This window comes from Triturus cristatus, chromosome 7 (assembly GCF_964204655.1).
Source record: "Triturus cristatus chromosome 7, aTriCri1.1, whole genome shotgun sequence".
NCBI classification, from domain to species: Eukaryota; Metazoa; Chordata; class Amphibia; order Caudata; family Salamandridae; genus Triturus; species Triturus cristatus.
Window position 1 is genome coordinate 647,669,127 of NC_140590.1, and position 27,598 is coordinate 647,696,724.

Consider the following 27,598-nt stretch of genomic DNA (forward strand, 5'->3'; position numbering starts at 1 on the left):
TGCTAGCATAATCTCTGTCTTTCACTCTAAAGAGTTTTGTGCGGGGGAAAAGTAACAATAAAATTGATAATAAAAAATATGTCTTTACAAAACGATTGAGTTCTGTACAACACAAATATTAACACTATGACATTTTCTCAGGGTTAACCTCTTTGTGATGCTCTAGTTGTGAGTATCACAACTCGATGACTTCTTTATCACTTGGTAAATTGTGACATCAACAAACATACTGACCGGAAGACAGATCACAAACCCTGGACAGGTGGCTGAACCTGAAGCTCTGCTCGCCACACAGAGAAAGCAGCACAGACCGCACACTCACAGCAGGCTATCCCTTTCCAAAACAAAAGAACGCATTACAGCCCAAAAGAGGAGACTATCCGCTCATTTGGCGCTCTACAGTATAATGGACCACACCATCTGGTCCAATTGAACACCGTGATTAGTTATCTGGCAGCTCTTCGCCGAAGGCAACAACTCGCCTGTATATAATATACACCGGTGTGCTGTGATATCACGACTGGAAGATAGAAAAGATTATTCACCTTTTTAGAGCGTCTGAGTGAACCATCATAATACCACTACAACGTACTGTGGGGGCAGGGTTATATTCTGTATATTCAACACGTTAACCAGATAGCTTTTCAATTACTACATTTAGAGCAGGGGAAAATGACAACATGTATGGATCCCAATGTACTCCTTTCTAAAAGTCAAGTCATTAATCTGCAGTTTGTCGTAAGTTCTCTTCTTGAAACATTCTGCCATGGCTTCCACTGAGACTTCTGAGTCAGCTGTTGGGACTGGCACTCCCAAACACGCTAAACCAAGTTGCGTGAGAAGCATTAAAAGCAGCTCTGCAGAAACAAAATCTATGGATCAGAATCTAAACCTGCCTGCCTCACAGAAATGCAAAACTCACGTATCCTGTTCACTTGTTTCAGAGGAGTGTGTGTTCCGGCACAGTGTGGGTTCCAGAATCACAAGTCATGCAATGCACGCCTGAAACTGAAAGCAAAAGACTTTCAAATGGAAAACAAGCTGTAATACTCCAAACCTTACATGTGAATCTAAAACATAACAAGCTGCAAATCAGGGGTTACAGGTAACACTCGTATCTTGCCCTTTACGGTCTGACAGAAACAAGCCCGGGAGTGGTGCGTGCGTGTGTGCGTTCGCACGCAGTCTGCTCTTTTTCGAAGCACATACTCGTGCTTGTGGCACGCCCCTGTGCGCTCCAGCAAGGTGGATGCACGAGTATGTGCTTCGAAAAAGAGCAGAACGACGGCTAAAGGTCCTCCTATGCAGCGCATGCGTGCTGCGTAGGCGAGCAGCGCATGCGTGCTGCGTAGGCGAGACCGAAAAATGAAAACAAATTATGTGAAAGATTTAACACAAAGTTTTGTATGTTCTTACAGTTCAATTTCAATATATAATTTCCTGCGCCAATGGGTGAGGATACCTATCTCAAAGACCAATATTGGCCATTTGTTCTTGTTTTGAGATCCTGGAAAATCCAGAAATTTTAATATGGTCTTGCTCGTAATATTTATTTAGGAGTAGTTTATATAGTTCTTAATACATTTGAAGTGATTTTCTCACAGCTGTGTTCTCTTATGCTCATTTATTAGCATATTCTGAGATTACTATTTTATTTAGCGGCCTTGCGAGAAAAATACTGGCTGTGTCCAGATAGTAACCCTAACCGGGTGTGCTTTGACTTTTTTATTCTGAGGCCAGTGCAATCAGGTGGTAGGAGAAAAAAGGCCATTCCATTGCTCTAACCGAATATTTATTTGCATAAGGAATAATTGATCAGTAGAGGTCTTATTTCTTCTTAAAGGTATGGATAACTGCAAAAGTAATAGATGTCATGAATGATTCCTTCGACCTCGCTAAAATCTGCGTGTAAAACAAAGAGACAGAGGATACTCTGTTGTTTCTATCTGCAACTTAATAGTTCATATCCTAACCACTTACCTCAAAAGTAATTCATTGTGGCTAAACAGTGACCTCTCAATCAAGAGTGTAAAGAAAGCACATATATCATGATACAAAATCGCAAATAGATGTTAATAGGAATAGGGCCCATTTAGGTCTCAGGTTTGTCTCAGGGGCACTATTGGGCTTTAGAATTGTGGTACAAGCATGTATTTGTCTTTCTTGAGTTCTGTCTTAGTTATGTGGCTATTGAATGTCCACTGTGATTTCTTTTGGGACAAGATGATTCAGATGTTACCATCCTAGATGGCCCTGCTATCATACTGCAAGTATGGATGGGGAAATAGCAACCTTATAAGCAATGTGTCACAAGTGAGGTGTAAGGTGTATTAAATCTAACCCCAGTGCAACATCCTAGTCATTTTCTGTTTACTTGGATGGTTTTATCTACATAGATTCCCTAATATAGGCTTAGGATTGTGTTGTGGTTCCGTAGTTAAAGAAGCTCGTGTGTTTTTAGGAAATGTGTCTCTATGTAAACTCTGCTGCGTTTGATTGCAGTGCAGTAGCAATGATTTCCACAACTGAGGTGGCTTATATTAGAAAAAAGACCCCACTTTCCTAAGAATGAATTTGTCAGTTTGACTGTGTCCCACTATGCCTGAAGAGATGCATTCCTTAAGTTGATGCCTATTTTGAGAGTAAGAGGTGGCCTTTCATCTTCAAAACTGCTAAATTTGAGTATGTGCTAGTTCGAACTATTGAGTGTATAGACTTTCTGTCACTTATAATTTAATATAATTCAGATGAACATCTGGTAATTCATGTGATTCACTCCTTGGATACCCGTAAGACAGCTACTCACTAAAAGGCTGTGAGAAGTGAAATGAAATTAAATGAAACCGCATTTGTAAAGCACATAGCTACCTAGGGGCATCCCAGCGCTATGGCAATAACTGAGAAAAACATTGCAGCACACTTAGGGGAAGAGCCAAGTTTTCAGTAGTTTCCGAAAGGCAAGATGGATGGGTTCCCTCCGTAGGCAGAGAGGGAGGGTGTTCCACAGCCTAGCCACATTATAAGAGAATAGGCGACCACCACTTCTGGCCCTCTTAATCCTGGGAACAACATCCAGATGCAGAGCATCTGAGCGCAGCTGTCTATTCGCAGCATAAGGCTGGACCATAGAGTGGTTGATCACAGGTCCATTCCCTAGTACGCACAATATGAGGGTAGAGGCTATAGATACCGCACCTTACAAATGAATAGTGTTTTTTATTTGAGATTCTTACAGTGCAAAGAACCAAGGAACACTCCCTTCTATGTTCCTCACCAGAAACAAGTCCTGTCACAACATTACACACATAGGGGTTCAGCACTGTTCAAAGAAGTCAATAAGTATATGAAAGGATGTCCAAAACGTCAATTTACTTTACTTTTCTTGAAAAAATCCTTTTCTTTATTGCATATTCACATAAACATGAACAGTCATGGCCACATAGACATGAAGAATCATAGCCATTCCCTGTTAACATCTTGTGGGCAATGCACATGGCCTTAAAGTTAACTCTCTCCCGAACAGGGAGCCAGTGGAGGGACTTCAAGGCGGGTTTTGCAGATTGCCGGTTCAAGGTCCCCATAAGAATCCTAGCTGCGCAGTTTTGCACCGTTTGGAGTTTTGTGAAGGTCGAGGCTGGAGCTCCGAGATAAAGGGCGTTCCCGTAATCCAAGCGGCAATGAATGTGCCTTTACCATACGCTTTCTTGCTTGCAAGGGGAGGAGTGGAAGTGCTTTGCTGAGCATCCTTAGGATGCCGTAGCAGGACCATAAAGCTGAGGTCTTGGTCAAGCCAGATACCCAGACTCTTCATCTGGGTCTTAGGGACAGGGATGGGTCCCATGCAGGCTGGCCACATAGCATCTGCCCTAAAGAGGGACGGATTACCAAGGAGCGTCAACTCTGTCTTGTCACCATTTAGTTTTAGGTTTGAGTGATTCATCCACTTAGCTACCTCTTCTAGACAGAGACAAAGGTCGATAGAAGCATTATCAGAGTGGTTCAGAGCTAATACCAGTTGGGTGTCATCAGCATAAGTCGTGTCATCAGCATAAGTCACTATATGAACCCCAAATGGGAGCACAATCTATTCGAGCGGAGTCATAAAAACATTAAAAAGGGACGAACTCAGAGACGACCCCTGAGGGACTCTGCAATGTAGAGGTATAGGTTTTGAAGAGACATCGCCCTCGAAAACCTGGAAAGATCTCTCTTCCAAGAATTATTGCAGCCATGTTAAGGCTACTCCGGTCAACCCCAAATGTTTGAGCCAATGGACCAAAATGTGGTGGTTGACCATGTCAAAGGCTGCGCTGTTGAACCTCCGGCATCAAGAATCTTGTTAGACTCTTCGACAACTACCAACAACCCAGTTTTTGTTCCTTGGCGCGGCCAAAAGCCGGTTTGGGAGGGATGAAGGAGGTTATGGGGTTCCAGATATGTCGAAAGTTCAGCGTATCCCTGGGAGGAGCGAGATAAGGCGAAAATTACTCAGTCGATCCGGGTCAAGACTAGGTTTTTAGTGTTTGTGTGATGATAGAGAAAGAAACACATTAGTGGAAACAAGTAAAATAATTACATGGGATGGATTGATCTACAACAAAAAGAATGCTGTCACAACCCATAATACCTCCACAACTGTTCCTTACCTTTATTGGGAAAACTGTGTCACCACTGCATGATTGGACAGAATATCTTGCAAACCACTGTGAATCGGGAACAAATGATTATCGGCTGATACAAACAATGACATTTAACTGCTTTTATTCAAGTAAAGAGCGTGCTCAGCAAAAATCCCAAAGAGAAACAGATGCCAGAGTTTAATCCTATATTTTATTTTCTCATGTTTACTAAAAGTGAATATTGCAGTTGAAAGGCATACCTTTTATTCCATCCAGAATGGACCCAGGGAGAATCAGTGACAATGCCTGGTTTACAATAGCTGTTATTACATTAAATAGTTATACATTCTAGTAGGTGGGTGGGGCAGAACAATATTGTCTTTCTGAAGAGACCATTCCTCAAAGAAAGCATTGTAATTGCAAAAAAGTAGAACACACAGATTGCTGTGCTAAGAGAACAAGAGTAAAGAGATACTTCAAAAAGTTATATGATGGGAATTATAGGAGACCAAGGATTTGAAATACATTGTTTCGTTTTTACAATATTGCAAAATGGGGAGGAGGAACAGTAACAAGCACTGTGATTGCAACACTGATGATGTTTAACCTGTTATACATTTTATGTTTTCCTGCCCTTTAGCTTTCATCCCCGCAGGAAATGGCTCTGTCCTGTAATGAATTCATATAATGTCACTAACTGTGAGGATGCTTGTAAGAAATTGGGTTATTAGTTGAGAGTGATGAGAGCCCCACTTAAGTAATAATCACAATCATTGGCTGCGTGAACCACAAGTCACTAAATAATCCTGTACTTCACCCTCTGGTAGCTGGAAGCTGTCAGGCTTCACTTGGAGACAATGTGTGAAGTATTTGTGCAGCACTCAAACAGTAATAAAGTGAAAACACAACAGAAGAATAATCCCGGATTTATGAGTTTTTAAAATACCCCCAGTTGGCATTTCATGCTTTTTTGGCGCTATCTGGTCACATCAGACCGGGTCAAAGTCAGAAACATAAGAAAAACATTTTTTCAACCCCAAGCCACATATAAGAAGTGGGGTGATTGGCAGAAAAATGAGAGCTACAGTCATGGAGCTGTCATCAGTGAGTCCCTGCTCATAGCAGCTATAAACCAGCAAGCCACAACTAGTAGTTTGGACAAGGTGTCACAGGTGGGTGGCAGGTTCGAGGAGCTACAGACAGGTCTAGAAACAAATGAGTCTAAGGTTCTGATGGTTGTCTGGCAGATTGTAGATGAGAATGAAAGCTTTCCTAGCTATCGTATGCAAAGTTTCAATTCTATTAAGTACTCGGAGGCGAGGATTATGCCTTCTCTCTTCACTTCTATTAAACAGCAGCCAAACTTAACAAACAAACTACATTACCCATGAAACCTTTGGAAAAATGTAGTAAAGAAAATTGTCCAATTAGGAACAGTCTGAGGCCTCTAATCAGGGCTTTCCAACTCCATTATAGTCTGTCCTCACTGGCCCTTCAGCCTCTTTCATCGCGCAAAGTCAGCCGTGGATCCTTTTCAAGAGTTCTCTTTATTTTTATCAGAACCTAGGAGGACAAAGGAACATTGTCACTTAACAAATGTAATTCGTCAAGCCTGTGAACCAAACACAGTGAGACAGAGTATTCCACACAGGAATAAAAAACAACAAACCTTAATCTCAACAGCGTAGAACTCAAACTGTATTACTTACTCCGATACGGGGTGGGTCCCTTGCATTGAAAACCCTAGCGTGGGATAATCCTCGCCTCTGAGTCCTGAATAGAATTGAAACTTTCCGTTTCGATAGCTAGGAACTTTTTCATTCTATTTCAGGACTGGAGGCGAGGATAATGAGGTGAGCCATGTCCAGCACTGGCTTGAAGTAAAACCTCTTAAAGGTGGAGTCCCAAGACCAATCTGCCGCGTTGAGAATATCCTCCAAATGGGCACCCAAGCCAAATGCTTTTGAGGCTATTGCCCCTCGAGTTGAGTGGGCACTGAAATCCTTAAGACTTATGCCTGCCTCCTGCATAACCCACCTTACCCATCTGTCAATGGTGGGGGAAGATACCGCCTTAAATGGTTTGCGTAAGGGAATAAGGAGTTGCTGTTCACCAGGAGGACGAAACTCTTCCGGCATCTCCTCGTAAGCTTTTAAACAGTGAACTACATACAACTTTGGCAAATCCAGAAACTCAGGATATGAAATTGTTCTTGAATGACATTTAGTCCTTCTATGCAGCGTGAAGGTTACTCCACTCGGGGTGAACAACCTGGCTATGATATCCAAAGCTCGCATGCCTGATACACGGCGGCAAGAAATGAGGCATAACAACATGGCCAGCTTGGCCGACAGCTCCTTCCGTGATAGAAATCTGTTAGGTTGCCAAGATAGGAACAGGTTGAGGACCTGGTTCACATCCCAGACGGAGTTCTGCGGGTACAGACAGTCTGATGCCTCGGAGTAGCTTACATACGAGAGGATGTTTTCCTACTGCCGCATTGTTAAGTGGCACATGGCCTGCCGAAATGACTGACTGAAAAGTGTTTATCAATCTGTATGCTAGGCCACAAGAGGCCAGGTGGGCCAAAAAAACTCAACAGACCTGTAACATTTGACTATGATGTCCGGCCAAACCCTGGCCATGAGCTCTTCAGCTTTCCTCGAAATGACCGGGACATCCCATCGTCTCCTGTAATCCTCCATGCCATGATCCACGAGTTCGCTTGAATTACAAAATGTAGAGTCTGATCGGGGCTCTAAAGGATAGCCGGAAAGTGGGAGAGTAGGATTGGAGAATCCCAAGAATCCCAAGAAAGTTCCAGAAGAACTGGAAACCAAACTTGCGTCTCCAAAACTGGGTGACTAATACCACCTCCGCTCGCTGGCTCCTGATCTGGTCTATCATCCTCGTGATCATTGCAAAGGGGGGAAAGGCGTACCCTTTCTCCTGATTCCAGTCCTGGAGGAAGGCGTCTGTGGCCACTGGCAGTGAATCCGGCCTCCAGCTGTAAAACCGAGGGTGCTGGTGGTCGTGTCTCGAGGCACATAGGTCCTTTGAAAAAGGACCCCAGAGGTCGTTCAACTTCCGAAACACAACTGGGTCAAGCTTCCAGAGGCTGGAATCCCTGAAGTTGCGGGATTGAAAGTCCGCCACCAGGTTCTCCCGTCCAGGGATATATCCTTCCGAGACCGAGTCCAGGCAGTATTGCCAAAAGCCGGCTGCCAGGTATGAGACAGCCTTGGACCTTGTGCCACCTAAGTGGTTGATGTAGCAAACCGCAGATGTGTTGGCATTTTTTGATGGACAGACGATTGGATGGAATCCCTCGTCCAACAGCGGACTGCGAAGGAGCCTGCCAGGAGTTTCAGACAATTGATATGTAATCTCCGTTCTTCTGGAGACCACAATACTCCTGCAGAAAAATCGCCGCACCTGGCTCCCCAGCCTACCGTGCTGGCATTAGACTCTATCACCAGGTCTGGTGCCGACCCAAAAATCACCACAGAATTTCTTCCCACGCCTCCTCGGACAGAACCACATTGTGGGAGTACGGGCACCCTCTGCGCAAGTACAGCGCTTTGAGGTGTTGCAGGGTTCGATAGTGGAGGGGCCCCGGGAAGATGGCCTGGATGGAGGCCGAAAGAAGGCCCACAATCCGGGCCACATCTCTGAGTGATACTTGTTTCATGGATAAGAATTGTCTCAGTTTGTGTCTTTGAGATCTTTCTGGCTGGAAGACTGAGAGTGAAGGATGTGGAGTCTACTACTAAGCCAAGAAACATCAGCGACTGAGAGGAAGTGAGGATTTCGTCTCGTTGACCACAAAGCCCAGGCTCTAGAGAAGATTTACCGCCATCTGGAGATGACGAAGAAGCTGATGAGGACACGCATCCATAAGGTGCAGGTCATCTAAATAGGCTATCATTCGAATTCCCCGAGATCTCAAACATTCCACTACTGGTTTGAGGACCTTGGTGAAGCACCAAAGGGCCGATGACAGGCCGAAGGGGAAGGAAGCGAACTCGAACGTCTGATGTCGCCAGATGAATTGGAGGAACCTCTGGTGGGGAGGGAAACCTGGATCACTAGGTAGGTGTCTTTTAGGTCCAGACGCACCATCCAGTCCGAAGGACACTAGACATCCCTGAGGAGATGGAGCCCTTCCATCTTGAAGTGACGATATTCCAGCCACTCGTTGAACTTGTTGAGGTTGATCACGAGGCGCTTGCCCCCATCCATTTTGTCCACCAAATATATGTTGCTGTCAAAACCCCTGGGATGCAGGATGGAGGGAACAATGGCTCCTTTCGCCAAAAGGGAAGTGACCTCTGCATCTACTAAGGCAGACTTGTCCTCTCGAGGTTGGATTGGAAGGGCGGCCGGTCGAGCGGCCCCTACCTCGACCGGCCCCACGGAAAACCCGGGGGAACTATTTTTTGATGGACGTCTGTGCCTTGTCCAGGGAAGTAAACGTGTTGACGAATTTACCTGGCTCCTTTAAAAAGGGTTCCCCAAACAGGCCTCCTTGTGCCACCGCCCCTGCCTCTGAGTCAGCAAGTTCCCCAAGCTTGGGGTCCACTTTGATCAGGAGTGAGCGACGGCGCTCAGTGGCAATGGCACAGTTGGCATTGCCCAAAAATATGATGGCCCTTTGTGCCCACCCCAAAAGGGATTCTTGGCCTCATGGGTCATGTCCAAAATTTGTGTGAGGTGCCCTAAAAACGTCCAAGCGCTTGTCCTGGCACGCTCACCACGACCTATCGATCCCTTTTTTAGGATCTCTTATAACTTTCTGGAGAAAAGTGGCCATACGGGCATCTATCTCCGGATTGAGGGCAACTTTACCCTCCAGGGGCGGTCTTGGGCATTCCGACCGGAGACAGTTCCGTGCCTCCTTCTCTAGAGACTTCCTTATGCGCATTGCCACATAACTGGAAACCTTATCTGCTGGTGCCCAATCTGACAATCTGGGGTGTATGATCTCGTTGGGATCGAACATATCTGAACTGTACTGGGAGGGTCGGGAAGGAAGCCAAGGTATGGATGGGCCGGGCTCGCCGTCAGCGTCCCCTGTGTCGTCGTTGGGCTGAACGTCATGGGAGGTTGACAAACCATCACCTGCAGGTGGCAAAGGTGGCTGAGTAGCCAGAAAGGCTTGTTTGAGCCCCTCGAAAGCACTGGGAACTACCCCAGTTTCACGTGCGCACTTGGCAGGGGGTGGACCAGATCTGCAGTCAGGGGAGTCCCTGGGGCCCAGGTTGGGGGGCGGGAATCACGGGGAGGGCCCAGGTTGGGGGGTGGAAATCACAGGGACGACAACCGTGCTAAGGCTTGGACTATTTTTTACATAGTCTCTCCTCTAAAGGCGTCATGGCTTCGCCCACCGCTCTATAAATTGACGCATCGACTGCGTCATAGAAGTCATCTTCCCAAGGGAGGTCTGCCAGGGCATTTTCCCCTCTCTGTGAGCTATCCTCATAGTCCCTTTAAGTTTTCCTGGACTGTAATGAGGGTAGATAGTGGGGTGTGGGTGACAGACCGGGTACCTGGTCTTTAAAGGGGTTAACCTTGTATGGCTGGGTGTCAGCCAAGTGAGTAGCGCGAGGATCTCGCTGATTACGAGGGACTAAGCCCTGGGCACAATAATGTCTGGTGCATCAAACAATTTTATATATATATCTCACACACAGGCCTGGGTATGTGCCCGATACTGGCTTTCAAATCCAGAAATACAGACCCCAGAGGGCGTGGAAAGGGGGAAATACAGACTCTGCTGCCTGTTTGTAAAGGAAAGTGCCTGGGCAGCAGAGCGTAATGAATTACACCGATCGGCCGGTAAATTTCAACGCGGCTCGATCGTTAAACCAGAGGCATCCTCTTCAGGCCAAGGCTCATCGGGACTACGGTGCGCCGTTTAATCCCCTCAGGGATTTGTAACGCGCGCGCCGCATTCCACTGCCTCCCACATCCCCTGGGAGGTCAGGGCCTGCGCACCAGAAGCAGCCGCGTAGGAGGGGAAACGCTACTGTGGCTTTAATAAAGGCAACCTGGAAAAGTGAAAATAAAAGACGCTGCACTCAGACGCGCTGGCCAGGAAACAATACACACAGCACAGCGGCAGCGCATCTGAATTGAACACGAGCAGCTGAGGTAATTAACCTCGGAATCTCCTACTAAGGTAACTGACACTGTCAAGGAAACGACGCGCTGAGGCTCGCTGAGCAGAATGGCCCCGCATCTGAAACCAATAAAGAAATGAGGGTCAAACCTGAATAAACACCACGGTGCAGTACAAATCAAACCGTGCATATGAGCGCACAATAGATGAGCTTAGAAGTAATTTAAATAAACAATCAACAATTAGGGGGAGAGGAGTTGGCCTAACGGCTAGGGCGCTCAACCTCGGACACGGGGGAACTGGGTTTGAGTCTCGGTAACAACGCTAAACCTCCTGTGATTCTGGGCAAATCACTTAATCTCCCCGTGCCTAACAAAAAAATAAATGAATGTGCGTCCTCATGTAACGTAACTGGTTCTCTGTAAAGCGCTCTGATACCTGATTGGATTCGGGTCAAGTTTGCGCTATATAAAACTCTGCTAAAAAACAAACAAAAAAAAAAAAATTACAAAGGCAATAATTTCGAACACAGAGTAGGAAAGGCACTTATTTTGGTTGCACAGCAGCGAAGAATGAGGATGAAGGGCCAGTGAGGACAGACTATGTTGGAGTTGGAGAGCCCTGATTGGAGGCCTCAGACTGTTCCTAATTGGACAATTTTCTTTACTACATCTTTCCAAGGTTTCGTGGGAAATGTAGTTTGTTTGTTAAGTTTGGCTGCTGTTTAGTAAAGTAAAGAAAGAAGGCATAAATCCTCGCCTTGCCTGACATTGAATTTACAGATAGCAATTTGTTTAAAAAAAAAAAAAAAGGTCTGTGACCATCTCTTGGAGTTTCAGACACCACCTCCACTGTTGGGGTGGTGTCACAAGTAGAAAGGCTGTAGGATTCTATGAGGGCCTCAAACCTGCATGTTTTGGCTTCCCTGTGATCCTCATAGACTCCGACACTAGACAGGTGCTGCAGAAATGTCTGTTCTGATATGCACTTAATAGTGACCAGAGTGGTGGTGACAGCTCTCACAGGTTCCAGCACACAAAATCCCAAGCTTCTGTTGGCTGACATAGAGCTTTAACTGCTTTGGTGTGAATACTTTTATGTGAAGCTAGGTGAAGCTCAAGACACGTAGCATGGTAATAGCAATGGTGCATCCCGAGTCTTCATCCCACTGAAGTCATAATCTTATGTCTTCTGACCACTCTGTCAAATAGGTCCAATTAAAGGACAACAGACAGTGCTTTCCAGATTTTAACATTTTCATAAAAGCTAATGTTGACAGACTCACAGCAGTGGTCTTTGCCGTGAGGCAAAAGGAATGACAGCATTTGGCTAACAGAAACAAAGCCTGGACTTAGTTGCCAACAAGGCCATTCAGGACCACAGACTAGAGGTGCAGTGATAGAGCATCAGGCAGCTTTATAATAACAGTTGTGATACACATTACAGAGTTTTACAGTTGATTGGAAAGGTGGATGACATGGCATTTCAACTCAGGGACATGCAGAAACATGTGCTCCAAAACAGTCTCCTAATAGTTGGGGGTCAAAAAAGCAACACATATGTTGACCTTTAAGGAAACGCTCAATGTTGCTTTAATCCCAAAGCAACACATATTTTGACCTTTATGGAAACAGTCGGGAAGCTGGTTCATTCTTCATAAACATATTGCAAAATACTTAAAAATCCTCCCCAGGTTTCCCCTTCCACTCTAGGCTATTTTAGTTCACTTCCTAATGACTCTTGAAAAGCAAAGTGTTTTTTTCCCAAAATGCAATCCAGGGATCAGATAACATTAAACTAAAAGGTATTCATAATCTTTCAAGTGTACACACCGTGATCTGAGGGTTGGTTCCCTGGAGATAATGACACTGTTCTTACACACTTCTGTGATTACAAATAAATAACGCTTTTCTCCAATAGTGTAGTTATGTTCTACTGCTGATAATTTCTTGAACAATTAAACCAATGGATGACCTTGGCCAGTATCAGGATGTCTCTGTGAATGCATTGACCCTAAAGCTACATCAGAAGGTCTCTCTGTGTCTTGATGTGCTAAAATCAGAGCCAGAGCTAAGAAACTCTTTAAGGTACAAAAGGCTTTTTATGATTCTTCAGACCAAACAAATGTTTCTCCTTTTCTCCTCATCAGTAGAAGTTTGTGAATCCTAAGAATCATTGTATGTCTTGTACGTTCTGCAGCCTAGAGAACATAAGAAAACCCAAAACGTTACCTCCTTACACATGAAAAACAAAAACATAGGCTAGGCAATACCTTTCAAAATACCTATTAATCAACTTGAATTTCTTCACTTCTCGTGCTTTGGTTCTCCCTCTGGGGTTTTTTTGTTTCTTGACTGAAGAATGACAAAGAATTATCTGATTTGACTGTGCTCTTGATGTTCTTTCCGGAATCTTCACTTCTGGACTTCTATTGTCTCTCTTGACTCTTGATTGCAAGATCTCACTCCGTAATACTTTTTCTTGTATAGACCCCGAATCACAAGCGGGAGGGGTGGGGGGGGGGGGCTTCTCGGTTGGGGTGTAGCCCCTTCTATATTGCCTGCTCCAAAATGCCCGCAGAGGTTTCCAGAGCTCTTTCAAGAGTTTTCTTCTCTAACGTGGGACTGCTGGAAATTCAGAAAACAATTACAGGTCGCCACTATGGTTTTTGCACTCATTCTGTCTTAGAACTGGGGTTAGACAGAAAGAAGCGCGGCTTCCTATTGACTTTTTTTAAGCATCCTAGAAGCATTGTGGGTATATAAAGGAAGGTGTCCTGTTGCCCTACACGCCGTGACACATGCAGTGTCTACAACCTCCCCAACACTCTTCTCTCCCTTTGCCACTTAACTATCTTGTTTGGGGAAGGACTCTGAAATATCTTTGTGCTGGTCTCAATTGAAAATCTCTCCATGTCGGGGGAGTTTGGAACCTTGTTGTAGGATGGACTGAGGGGTACAACTGACACCATTCTCTCTTATTTTATGTTTTGCTTGGTTCTCCATTCCATTTCCCTCAAATATCTTGGTGGATGCTTGTTTTGTCAAGTTGTGCTTTTATGCAGCTTAATATTGGGAAACTAGGTGCATTGTTATGTTTACGTCCACGATCAAGCAGGGTAATTTAGATGTTTTGTAACTGAGGTTGTTACTGCTTTCTTCTGAAGTTGGTTGGAGGTAGGGCCTCACTTGAACAGATTTATAGAAATTGTATTGTTATAGGCTTTGTTTTTCCTTTAGAGTGTTCAGTTGTTGCATTTGACCCCTTCCAAAGAATTACAAAATGTAAGCCAGCCCTCCTCCTCCCCTACTTCTAACAAATGTTTGCCAGTTCCAGGAAGAAAGTGAATGCCCTCTTTTGCTGCAATTTCTAGTTTAAAGTGTGTAGATGGTTTTTTGAGGGATTTGATAGTGTTCCCTTCAACTCAAGTATCGGTTCTCTTCTGTATTGCCATCATCGTTTTGTGTTCTAGGAGAGAGGGATGACTTGTTTTGATCTATGTGAACCCAGGCCCTGGTTGTATTCTGTTAGAATAAATGGCCCATGCCCAGCTCTCCCTTGCCGCTGCACTGCTCTGTTTCCTCCCCATGTTTCTGAGTGCTTTCCCCTGCTTTTGCCTTGTTTTATTTTTACTTATTTCTCCTTCCTGTCCCCCATTTTTAGGTCTCGGCTCGAAGGCTGCGCTTGCGCAGTCTCAATCCGAGATTTAATGACTTGGAGAAGAGGGGCTTGAACCCGCCCCTCTTCTCCCCTGTTCTCCATTGGCTGGCCTCTTGAATGCTGGCCAGCCATTGGAGAAGAGGTCCGTCACTCCGAACAGGCCCCGTCCTTTTCGGATTCGGGGGCGTGTTTTTTTCAAGAAGTCTAATTATCTCCTCCAGCCAATGGCAAGAGGAGAACACGCCCCCGAATCCGAAATCGCCGCTGCCTTTCTCCAAGGCATTTCTGCTTCGCCTCGGAGAAAGGCAGTGGTGTCCCATCTTTCTCGCACATGCTCCTCGCCCTCGTCACTCCTGCCTGATCACCTCTCTCCACCATTCGCTCTTTCTTCCCCCTTCCTCCCCTCTGTCTTCGCATCTCTCAGCCCCCAGCTTCAGCAGCCATCATTATTCTATGCCTACTCTCCCCAACACCTACACTTATTCTTTCAGCCTGAAGTCGAGGAGCTAGTGGGGAGGAGCGGAGCTGCACATTTCCTTTCTGCACCAAACTGTGCTAATGAGCCCGTCGCTGTGCCGTCCAGCTGGGAAGTTTGCTGAACAGAGCAGAATCATCGCGTCCTTATTTTCATCTTCAAAAGATCAACATTTCGCTGCAGAGGTTTTCCGAGGTTTGGTATTTTGTTGTTTCAGACTTTTGCTTACATTTAGAGAGGGCATTTCGTTCGGTCCCAGAAAGCGTTGGTTTTGCTCGCTCGGGGTGCAGCCTGCCCCTCTTCCCAGCCTTTAGTAAACACACTTAAATATAATTACTTTACAGTGTTCGTATGTGTTGAACAATTGTGAGGGTTTTCAGGAGACCAGACCCCTCCCAAATTGAATTGCTTGCTAAAGGAGCTACGGTCTCCACGAGACTGCCTTTAAGTCCGCAGTCAGACAGAACCGGGGCTCCAGGGCAGACGAGCTGCTTTTCTACTTCCACGGGAAATACAAAGGGAACCTCCCCGCCCCCAGAAGCCCGGGGACAAACAACACCTAAACCCTTCGGGGTCCAGCTGCACTCTGGATTACGCTTCGGGACAGCCGTCTCGGGTTTCCACGGGGTGTTAGGAATTGTTTCTGCGCCTTTGGTTTGTGAGAACTCCTCCTGGCAGCCTGGTCCCTTCCAGAATTGCAGATTTATGCTACAAAGGAACAGCTACATACTAGTAACACTTATTTAAGAGAGCCCATATGACGCATAGATAAACATGTTGTCCTCACTCCTCTTCCCGCTCTGTTTGCGAGCCCTTCTTTCACTCTTACTCCTACACCCCTTCTTGTCGCCGTTATCCGTTTCTTCCGCCTCCATCTCTGACTTTGTCTCCGTTTCCCGCCAGAACCGTGTTTTCTTCAACTGTTCCTGCCTGCTGAGTAGGCTTTTTTTGTTTGTTTAAAAGAAGTTTTTCTCCATGCAACCCAACTTGTCATTTTAATGATTAGTATTTTAACAGCCATTACGATTAACACGAGTCTCTGAACATTTAAGCGCAATAAATAATAGTTCAATATCCCCAAAAGGTTATTATGATAAAACACAAAAAAGCTATTCGAGTGTCAAACGTATTTGAAACGTAATTGATGCGTATACGTGCATGCTAAACTCCATAAGCGAAGTTCTAAGCATAACCAGTAATTGATTGCACATGGGAGCTGCCAAACCGGGAATACATTGTGTAAAGATTTGTATAAATGTCGCAATTTTCAAGAGGAGATCTCTTAAGCCTCCCGAAAATTGCACTTTAGATGCCGCGTAGGAAAGGCACAGAAGGTGGCCCTGCCCTGGAAGCAGGCGACTGTAGCTAGTGGCTGGCCATGCTGATATCCGTGTTTCTTTAAAACCGCCCTCTTAAAGGCAGTGTCCTAAACTAGGACTAATATACGAGTCATACAGTTCTATCGTTTTCCGAGGTACCATCACATACTCGTTGGCAGGGCTTTAAGTGAGATGAAAAAACGGGGATGGGGGGGGCTCTAAAGGGGGCGTGGTCAGTGTAATTAAGGGGGTGGCTTAAAAATACGTAAGCTAAAAATCTGTGTGTAGCACAGTGTACCGCCCGACTTTTATTTTGCTGTTCCTCTCATTGCGTCCAGATATATCATACAAGCCACATCATACCTACAACAAGTCAGGACTATTGGCTTTGTCAATGGTTGTTAGTTGCATAAGATAAATAAGCAGCAACTATGGCTTGTGTATAATTTTGAAAACGCTTCCACTTACAGCCCAGGTGACACCACGAAAATGTTGCTGCTCCTGAGATTCAAAAACAGAAGGGAAATCCAGAGAGAAAAGGACTCTCTTGAAATGATTTCCCTTCCCCTACAACCCTCACCACGTGCACATCGATGTGCCTGCTGTCACTGCAGTCCGGAAAAAAAACGGACCGCCTATGCCAGGGCACAAAACAGAGCCCGATGGAGACCCATTCGAGGCCCCCTTAAAACAAGCATTTACAATGCAACGGTCTCGGCATGTTAAAGTTAGAGCTATTGGCATTGCTCATGACATTATTTTTGTTTGTTTTTGTTTTTAACAATGCCGTTTCTTTAAATGTTTTGAAAATAAAAACATAAAAATAATGTCATAAGCAATGCCAATAGCTCTAACTTTACCAATGCCGAGACCATTGCATTGTAAATGCTTGTTTAGGTTGAGCCTGGGCAGCGCGTGCGCTGCTCTGTGAGACATGCTGTATTTAGGTAGGGACTTGAAGCTCCGCCTACTCTTTGCCCACATTTTTAATTGGCTTGTGTCATTGTCCAATGTAAACTGTGGCTGTTCATTGGTCAAAAGACTTAGAAGTACCTCCTCAGTACTGTCTTGTCTCATTTTGTAACCTCCCATTGCGACACCCCGTTACGTGTGTTGTTGCTCGGTAGGGTTTAATTACAGCCTCCGAGCACTAATTTCTCAAATAGAATTGTCCTGCCTGCTGTTGCAGGCAGGACATGCTCTCTCCTAATGCTTTTTAAAACATTTTATAGCATGAACTTGCAATGCAATAGGTCTCACATTTGCGAGAGTTTAAGCTATTGGCGTTATAATGCCAATAGCTCAAACTCTCATAAATTCGAAACCTATTGCATTGCAAATGATTTCTCCTGCTTTTGCCTAATTTTTACTGCTTTCTCCTTCCTTCCCCCTGTTTTTTAAGTGCTTTCTCCTGCTTTTCCCTCGTTTTTCCCTTCTTCTCCTTGTTTTTCCCCTCTTTTGCCGCCTGCAAACCCCCCCCCACCCCCGAGTCCTGTTCTCTGCCTCCCAGCGCCCCTCACTCCTCCCAGGACCTACTTAATGGAGACTGCAATGTGGCCGGGCACTTATAGGCACCCCAAAGGCAAGCCCATCTGTCCCTGGACTGCGCCCAGCGCCATGAATCCTGTTTTTTCCACCCCGCACAGCTACACTGCCTCAGACCTCCGAGCCCTGGACCCTGAGTGAATCGGCAACAACTGCTGACGCATACTCCACGCACCATCAGAGAACGGTTCTCCTGCCAGCACTGCCCCTTCACCTGCAACGCGATAGCAACCAACATCGGAGACACTGGAAACATGATTGCGGCCATCACGCCGAGTAAGACCCCAACAAGACAACCCCAGTGTATGCATGATCGCTTGGCAAATGCGCCACAGAGATCTGGGACATGATCTCATGCCTCACCCTGGACGTCATCTTCCTCACAGAGACCTAGCTGAACCCCACCCCCACGCCAGACATCGCCATTGCCACACCCGGAGGCTACAAGAAAACACACTTGGACTGAATCAAAAAACACAGAGGTGGAATTGCCATCCTCTACAAGGACACCATCTGCTGCACACCCTCCTCAGATGACCCAACCCCAATAATGGAGCATCTTAATTTCCATCTTCACAGAGGCAGAAAATGCACCATCAGAGCCACCCTCGCATACAGACGACCGGGACCAGGACCCAGCTTCTGCAACGCCATCCCTGACCTCATCGCCCGATCGCCATTGAATCGGAGCACTACATCTTCCTAGGAGAATTTAACTTCCACCTCGACTACCCCGATGACACCAACACAACCGACCTCCTGGAAAGCATGAGCAACATCTGCCTCCAATAACTTGTCAGGGATCCCACTTACACCACAGGACTTCAACCCCATTTTTACATTGAGCAACAGAGTCCAGTACAACCACATATCGCACCTTACATGAGCCGACCCTGAAGCGTCCACCTCACCATCGCAGAATCTACCAACACTGGCACCCGCCCCTCTCCCAGCTCCACATGCAGAAACTGGAAAAAGATATCAGACAAACAGTGGAACAATGCTGTCAACTCCCAGCTCCCAGACACATCACCCGACCCAGAACAGGCTGCTAAAAGGTTCTCCCACGGTATCACGGAATGCACTGGACAGTTGCCCCCTCCACACCAGCCAAACACAAAGTACTGGCCAGATGATCCAGATGATTCTACGTGGAGCTGAATCCCTCCAAACGCAACTGTCAGCAACTAGAAAGAAAGTGGAGTACTAGTGGAAAGACAGAAGACCTTACCACCTTCAAAAACAGCACTCAACCAGAACCACGCCTCCTGAAAGAAACAAAGAACGGTCTAGCAGACCGCTTAGAAGCCAGCACAAACCACAGAAAGGAGCGCTTCAATATCATGAAGGAGTTCTCTAACCCCACAGCCACCGGTAACTACATCACCCCTTCCCAAGAACTGTGTTACGCCCTGGTGGACTTCATCCACAACAAGATCTCAGCCATCTACGAGAACTTCAAACCCCAACCCCCCTTGTTACCGACATCATTTGCCTACTCACGCCCATGAACACAAACCCCCAAACACCTGCTCACCCCTTGGGACCCTCTCACAACTCCAGCCATAGTCTCCATCATGAACTGCATACACTCAGGAGCACCCATTTGCACAACTCACCTTCTACCTCGGTAGCAGGACAATTGGCGATGAGCTAGGACAATTGGCGATGAGCTCAAGAAAGTCATGAACAACTCCATTACCATAGCGCCATGGCCTCCTTTGCTGAAGTGAGGCACCTCCTGAAGAAATCATCTGCTGATGCAGCAGATCCGAAGAACTACCGACCCATTTCCCTGCTCCTCTTTCCGATGCAGGTTCTCGCAAAGGCAATCAATCAGCAACTCATCAAACAAATGGAACAACACAACCTCCAGGAACCCTCTCAATCCAGATTCCGAGCCAACCACAGCACCGAGACAGCCCTCCTAGACCACAGTGAAACAGCAGCCCTCTTCCTCCTGGACTTGTCAGCCAGCAAGACGCCCTCAAATAGATTGCCTCATACCTCATCGGATGAATTCAGAAAATCCATCCCCCACCATTCACCTCGGAACTTTGGGAGACCTGCGACTCTCCACAAGGATTGTCCTTCAGCCCCACCCTCTTCAATATGTACATGACGCCCTGGCCAAAACTGGCAGATTGCATGGACTACACATCATATCCTATGCCGACGACACCCAGCTCATCCTCTTACTGTCTCAAGACCCCTCCATCACCAAAACCAAATTCCAATGATGTATGGTGAACTGCCGACTGAATGATGGACAATTGTCTCAAGATCCGCTCGGACAAGACAGAAGTCCTCATCTTTGGGAACAACACCTCGTCATGGAACGACACTTGGTAATCTGCTGAACTCAGCTCTTCCCCGCCCGACAAACCACACCCACAACCTTGCCATCTTCTTGGACATCAAGTTATCTATGTAGAAACAGGTTGGTTGTCTCGACTGCCTACTTCCACACCCTACGCATGCTACGTAAGAACTTCAAGTGGCTCCCAATCGACACCATAAGGACCATCACTCAAGCCCTCATCACCAGCAGGCTGGACTAAGGTAACACTCTTGATGTAGGAATCACTGCATGCTTCCTGAAGAGACTACAGACAATACAGAACAGCGGCAGGATTCATCCTTGACCTCCCCAGAAGGACTCACATCACCCCGCACCTCAAGAAGCTACACTGGCTCCCGATCCAGATGAGATTCCAGTTCAAGATGCTGACCCATGCATACAAAGCCCTGTACGATGGAGGACCAGCATACATCAACAAACAAATGACCTTCCACCAACCAACCAGACGCCTGCGATCCGCCTCCCTTTTCCTGTGCATAGCGTTTTCCACAGCATTAGCTGGTGTGACAGCCACGCAAATGTGATCTGGGTTTTGAGAACTTTTACTACCATATGCAGTTTGGCACACTACCGATTAGAGAGAGTTACCATCGGGGATATTCTTCTTTCCTTGAAGGAAGAGATGTATTTTTTCGCCGCAAGTGGTTTTGATCCACCTTTGCAGCATTTACATAAATCCATGCTTTGAGATGGAACACAGAATTTGCGGCCGTGTGCATTCTGAATTTGATAGTTCAAACATTATGGGTGATTCCGGTCCTGACTCGTCCTGAGGAGGCCACAACTTGGAGGCCGATATGCGTCGACCCTTACCAACTAGGACCAACACCATTCATTACTTTATAAAAAAAAAAAAGATATAAACCCTGATTGGGCTAAGACCATAAAATTAATATTGCAGACAATTAATTTTTGAAATGCACTAGATGGTCTAACAAGAATTTGATTCTGGTATCTGTAGACGGCCTTTTCATTGGTGCCCTTAATAAGGGCTAATTATCCGTCTTTTGCAGACACCTATTTCACCTTGTACATTACATATTTTGTTATTAGTTTGTGTATATTTTGTTACTTGATTGTGAGTTACAATGTTCTATGGTTTGTTAATTACTATGTATGACTTTTGATATCTTGATTCTATGTAATTAATAAACTCCGAAGAAGAGTGTTATTTTCTGATGGGTCCAGGACCGAAGATGATTGTTTTTTTGTGACATCACATCAAGGCAATTAAGTGAGATTGGTAAACATTGGAACAAGAATAGAAGTTGTGGATCACACCTATCTTCAGTTGCACTGGGTCAGAAAGGACTCCTTTAATTCTTATCTTGGAGGAGGGTGTCATATGAAGCTTAGGGATGAATTTCAGGAACCTTAGTGGGAATATCATCTTCTCCAAGATTTCTAATATGAAGTGGCAGTCAACTTGGTCAAATGCTTTTTCTGCTTCTGTTGTCATCCGCTCTAGTTCCTCCTAGTTGCTCTTGAATTCTGTTTGAAATGTTAAGTCTTCTCACATTGTCCTAACCCATCTGCTTCCAATGAATCTCATTTAATCAGTTTTTATTAGACTCGTTCTGAACCAATCAAATCTATTTGACACAAGGCTCATCAGAATTTTAAAGTCTATGGTAAGGAGGGTGATTGGGTGTTTTGAGGATACTTCTGATGATTCTTTACTTGGTTTCAGGATAATCAACACTATGGGTAATGGCCATGTTTCTAGGAGGGGCCATGAGTCACCCATATTTCATTTAGAGCATTTATTAAGAGTGGAGCCTGGAATCTCCTACAGTTTTTGTAGCATTATGTGGAGTTGCTGTCCAGGCCTGGAGAGGCCTTATAACGGTGTTGTTAATCACTCAAGCTTAACCACCATTCTATGACACCTACCTCGTATTGTCATTATAGTAATTAGATTTGACACATTTTTTAATTCCCAAATTGTGGGGATATCATGTCTTAGTTGTAGAGGTTGCAGTAGTAGAACCATAAAGCATCCACTGTGTCACTGGGGTCTGATGAAGTGTCTCCCCGGATGGTCATTGTGGGTGTTGCTGGCCACTGCTGATGCTTGTTTGTTTATAGGCGTTATAGCCCTTTGGGTTGAAATGCGGAGTCTCCTGGCTCAGTTTTCAATAACTGCGATACATGTTAAAGAAATTACAATCGAACCTCACCTGCATCATTGTTCTATAAATAGTCATCTGAGGCTGCTTTGGATTTGATTTGGATATGTTTATTTGTCATTTTATATTGAAGCGTTATACTCCATTTCTAACCGATTGGGTCCAAAGCAGGGGTAACCTGGCAGCTGTGTGTTCGGATGTTAATTTCAGTTCTAGGTGAGCCTCCATCCAAAAATGTGCAAGTATCTTTTAACCAAGAATTTCAACTAATCACCCACATCTGTTGCGGGAAAACGAGAAATGCGTTCCAGTTTTGCGGAGTATTGCCCAGGTGTTCAATGTATCTGGGAGGGAGGAGGAGGGGCGACTTGGGGGCTCAGCTGCTGTAATACAGAGTTCAAAGTATTTTGCTTTGTGAGTGGTATCCCCATACTCCTATCTCTCTGTGGCTCTAAAATACCTTTACAGTTGCCTGTCCAGATGATATCCATGTTGGTGGTGTTTGCCGAAAAAAGTTTACAGATTTTCCTGAAGACAGGGGGCTCATAGTATTTGGGGCTGAAGTGTTTATCAGTAATATAAATCTCTCATTTGTGTGGCACTTGAGTGTGATATATCTGCCATTGTCCTTTTTTAACGGTTATCTATCTAGTGGTAATCCTCTTATGGCTCAGAACTGCCAAACTCCATGAGTTATATTTTTCACCCCTCTGCTGAATGACTTGCCCCATTCATCTTCTCATTAAGTTAGAGAGTTCAGGCTGATTTAGGTGTGTTTGCTGTACCATAGTGTCATTTCTGTTGGAAGGTTTTCTGTTAAGTTTTATTGAGTTTTTGACCTTATTTATGTTATGGGGTTACTATAAAGCTAATCCATTTTGACAAAAATTATAATTGCATGTATGTAGCTCTTACTACCCCATATGATGTGTGGAAGTGCTTTTTCGGCAAGTAGCATACTACTCTGGAACCCAAAGAGGATTAGTGGTGTATTAGTATAGGAAAATATGAAATGAATTTGAGTGGTGGACATGTGAGTGTGTTATTTGGATTGAAAAAAGGATAGTGGAGGGATAGTAGAGGGAAGGGTTTGCATTTATATAGCGCTTGCTACCCCTGATGAGGTGTTGAAGCGCTTTTTAGCAGGTAGCACACTACTCCTGAACCCAAACAGGATTAGTGGGGAATTAGTATAGATATGAAGTTCATTTGAGCGATAGACATGTAAGTCTGTTAGGTAGGTTGAAAAGGATAGTGGAGGGACAGAAGAGGGAAGGGTCTAGAAAGCGTATTTTTTTAGCACACAGCAGTAGAGGAGGTTTGAGATCACTAAAAGGGAGGTGGAGGGGAAAGAGGCAGAGGGAAAGGTTTAGAAAATCATGTTTGGGAGATCTGAATAGTAAAAGAGCTATGAGATGATGCAAGGAGGGTAGAGGAGGGAAGAGTCTAGAAAGGGTTATTTTGGGGATCATAGTAGAATGGGGTTTCGGATGAGTCAGAGTGGAGGTAGAGGATATATTGAGAGAGGTATAGGGTGAGCAATAGGGTAGTGCATTGGGGGAGAATAGTAGAATGAGGGTTTGGATGAGACAGAGTGAAGGTAGTGGATATATTTAGAGAGGTATATGGTGAGATATAGGGAGGTGCATTGGAGATGCTGAATTAGAAGTAAAGTAATACATCTAAAGATACAAAGGTACATGGAAGGTATATATGTATAAGAAAGGTAACAAATGTAGATTTAAGTTGTATTTTATAAACTCAAACTTTAAAGTGTTGCTGTACTCTAATCCCTTAGCTTCTAGGCCTTTTCCCCCTCTGTGCTAAGGCTTTTTTGGCTTTTTGGGGTAGTTTGCACCTAGGCCCCTTTAACGTTTTGGCCACATAAGGTATCCAAGCAGCATTGCGTCCTTTTCTTCCAACATCCTGGGGATTCTAAAGGTACCCAGTGTTTGTGGATTCCCCTGGAGGGGACCAAGACATTAGCCAAAATACAGCTAACTTTTGTGCTGCAGAAGAAAGCGTCTGTTTTTTCCCCTACAAATGGTATCAGTGAAGGGTCTGTGGTGCTAAATTCACCAGCTTCCAGAAACAGGCAGGCTTTTGTCAGAAAACCAACATTTTCCACACAGTTTTGACATTTTAGTGGGACATAGCATATTTTTCCTACTTTGTGTGCTTTCAACCTCCTTCCTGTTCATGGTAAAAATGCGTATGAAACCAATAATGGATCCTGGAAGGCTATACATTTTTGAAAAGTTGACAAAATTCTGAATTCAGGCAGAGGGCATTTTTGTAGATCCTTCAAGGTTTTACAATAAAAAAAGTAACAGTTGAAATATTGAAATTGAGTTGAGAAGAACATCCATTTGTGCCTACGTTTTCACCTGTAACTTCGAAGTATGGCAGATTTTTTAAAGCAATACACTGTAACGTCCGCTGGACCCTTGTGGTTGCGGAAATATATAGGTTCACTAAGAACCCGAGGTACCCAGAGCCAATAACTGAGCTACGCCTTGCAATCGTTTTTCATTGTGTACCGGGTATACCACAATTCCTTTGGTAACATATAAAGACTAAAAAATAGGTATCAAGGAAATATATTTATTTCCAAAATGGGAACAATATATGGAGTTTATAAGCAGAGGTTACTTGCACATCTCTGAATTTGTGGGTAGCCATACTAACATGTGAATTAGAGGGCATTTTTCAAAATAACTTCTTTTTTACACATTGTCTTACATTTGGATTGCAGAAATGCATAGAAAGTCTATTGGTAATAACACTTGCTCTGCTATTCTGTGTTTCCCTAAATATCCAGAAAAAAATGACACCTCACTTGTGTGGGTAGGCCTAGAGCCCGTGACAATAAACAGTCCAAAACGCAACATGGACTTGTCACATTTTTTCAGTGAATTCTGACCCTTTCTCTGCAATGTGCCTAGCTGTGGTTTTTGCACCCTAGCTCAGCCGGCACCCACGAAAATCTAGAAAACGTGTACATTTTTAAAACTACACACTCAGGGGATCCAGGATTTAGTGACTTGTGTCGCTCTCACCGGGTTCTGTTACCCAGAATCCCTTGCAAACCTCAAACGTTGTAAATAAATACCAACACATTTCTATGATGGAAAGTTCTGGAATCTGCGGGGAGCCCGAAACTTCCACCTACCCAGGTTTCCCTTAAGTCTCCCGATAAAAGTGGTACCTCACTTCTGTGGGTAGGCCTAGTGGCTGCTACAGGAAACGGCCTAAAACGCAACGTGGAGACATCACATTTTTCCAGTAAAAACTGACACTTTTTTCGCAACTTGACTATCTGTGGATTTTGGACCCTAGCTCATCCGGCACCTAGGGAAACCTAGCAAACCTGTAATTGTTTTAATACTAGACACCCAGGGAAATCCAGGGTGGGGTGACTTGTGTAGCTCTCAGGTTTTGTTACCCAGGATCCCTTGCAAACCTCAAACTTTGTCAATAAAAACACATGTTCCTCACATTTCTGTGATGGAAAGTTCTGGAATCTGTGGGGGGCTAGAACAAGTATCCTACCACCAAGCGTTCCCCTTGGTCTCCCGATAGAAATGATGCCTCACTTGTGTGGGAGTCCAATGCAGAGTCATTCTAAAAACGTATATGTATAGAAAATATAGTGCTTAGAGCTTGCTGTGCTATCCCCTTAATCTCCATGTTTTTGGCAGTTTCCAGTCGCAGGCCCTTGGCACACCCACACAAATGAGGTATCATTTTACTAGGGAGACCAAGGGGAACACTGGATGGTAGGAAATTCATGCTGGCTTGGTGATCCCACACAGAAATGTGAGAAAGGTTTTAGTTAAATTTGAGGTTTGCAGGGGATTCAATGTAAGAAAACGTTCCTCGCAAGCCACACATCCTTGGTCCCCAGGGTGTCTATTTTTCAGAAATGTCTGGGTTTAGTCGGTTTCTCTAGATGGCCACCGAGCCCAGGACCAAAAACGCAAGTGCCCCCTTGCAAAACCAGGGGTCATTTTTGGATAGATAATTTTGATGTCTCCACAATAAGTTTTGGGCTCTTCCCTGTTGCAGGTACGTGGCCCATCCACACAACTGAGGTACCATTTTTATGGGAAGACCTGGGGGAACGCTGGGTGGGAGCAAATTTTTGTCAGCTCGGTGATCTCACAACTTTCCCACACAGAAATGTGAGGAAAATGTGATGTACCCGGGATGCTATCTCTCGTGCACAATTACAGCTGTAAGGTGATTTGCTCAAGCTGTCAAACTTTTCAGCCCCCAGCCAACCGAGCTCAATGTCCAGCAAAATTTTCATGGAGTAGCTTACCGTGGGAAGGTGGACCTGCCTCTGCTATAAAGCGGTCAGTGTGGCTGTTGCTTTGCGCAGACAGGCAAAGACAGGCTGTGCCCACATCCCTGATTGCAGTGCCTATGCAATCCGCAACCAGGAGGTTGGAGAAGTTGTGAGCGTCTCTCAATTGTCTAAAGCTTGAATCAAGTCATACATAAGTCAAACGTTCACTCATTAAACACATTTTTTAAACAGAAAAACGAGCAATCAACCCTAAAAAATCAGTCTTTAGAACCTAAGTCTTTATGGAAGAACTATGTCCCAATTTCCCCTCCGAGAGTTAAGTAGTATAGCAATGGAGAAACCAATAAAAAAGAGCTAAATCTAGGAAAAAAGCAAAAAAATATAGAACAACCAATAACACCCTATTGGGAGACGATTCAGCTCAAAAGCTATGTGCTTTCCAAGGTCAGACATATTGGCTTTGCCAGTGGTTGTTTAGTTTGTTGTCTCGTCAGCTTTTCTACGGATTCCTGGAGCATAGCCTGTTAAAGTAAACGTTGTATTCCTTCTGGTAGCATTCTAGTCCCAGTTACTGGTAACTAATTACATTTTGTGACTGAATACTATTAACCTGATTATTATAGTATTCCCTGTCACATCAGCTAGACGCACAGCGCTATTCCTGTCCTTTTATGCAAGTAAAATGATGTACATCCACCCCTTGTTATTACACTTGCATGCCTATAATTATGAATTTGAAAGACAGCGTAAATGAACATGGGAAAAGAAAATTGGTCATGAACTGCCCTCTTGTGGTAGTATTTGAAACATACTGTAATAAAACTGACTTTATTGCTTGGTACTTTAAACATTATAGATTTCTTATTAGTATTTAAACAGAATTGGTAAATGCATTAGGTTTCGCGTATATTATTAATATTTAGCTGTTTTTTTCCCAATTGTAGTTGTACAATATAAGTTACAGAAAGTCTGTTAAAGTATCATGACTTGTTTATATACAAAAGGCAATATATTATGATGTTACTAGTGGTATAGTTCTGGTAAGTAAAAGCAAAA

At 44.7% G+C, this 27,598-nt stretch overlaps 1 protein-coding gene across 4 annotated transcripts in view; it reads left to right on the forward strand.

The window, feature by feature from the left end:
- CEP112 (centrosomal protein 112) overlaps positions 1 to 27,598 on the forward strand; it is a 2,536,355-nt gene that overhangs the window by 22,037 nt on the left and 2,486,720 nt on the right. Inside the window, exon 2 of one of the 4 annotated variants that reach the window (XM_085617276.1) lies at positions 14,892 to 15,070. The exons of the other annotated variants lie outside the window; for them this stretch is intronic. The gene's annotated coding sequence lies outside the window, so the exon portion shown is untranslated. The remainder of the gene's footprint in view (positions 1 to 14,891; positions 15,071 to 27,598) is intronic. 4 annotated transcript variants of the gene reach the window in all.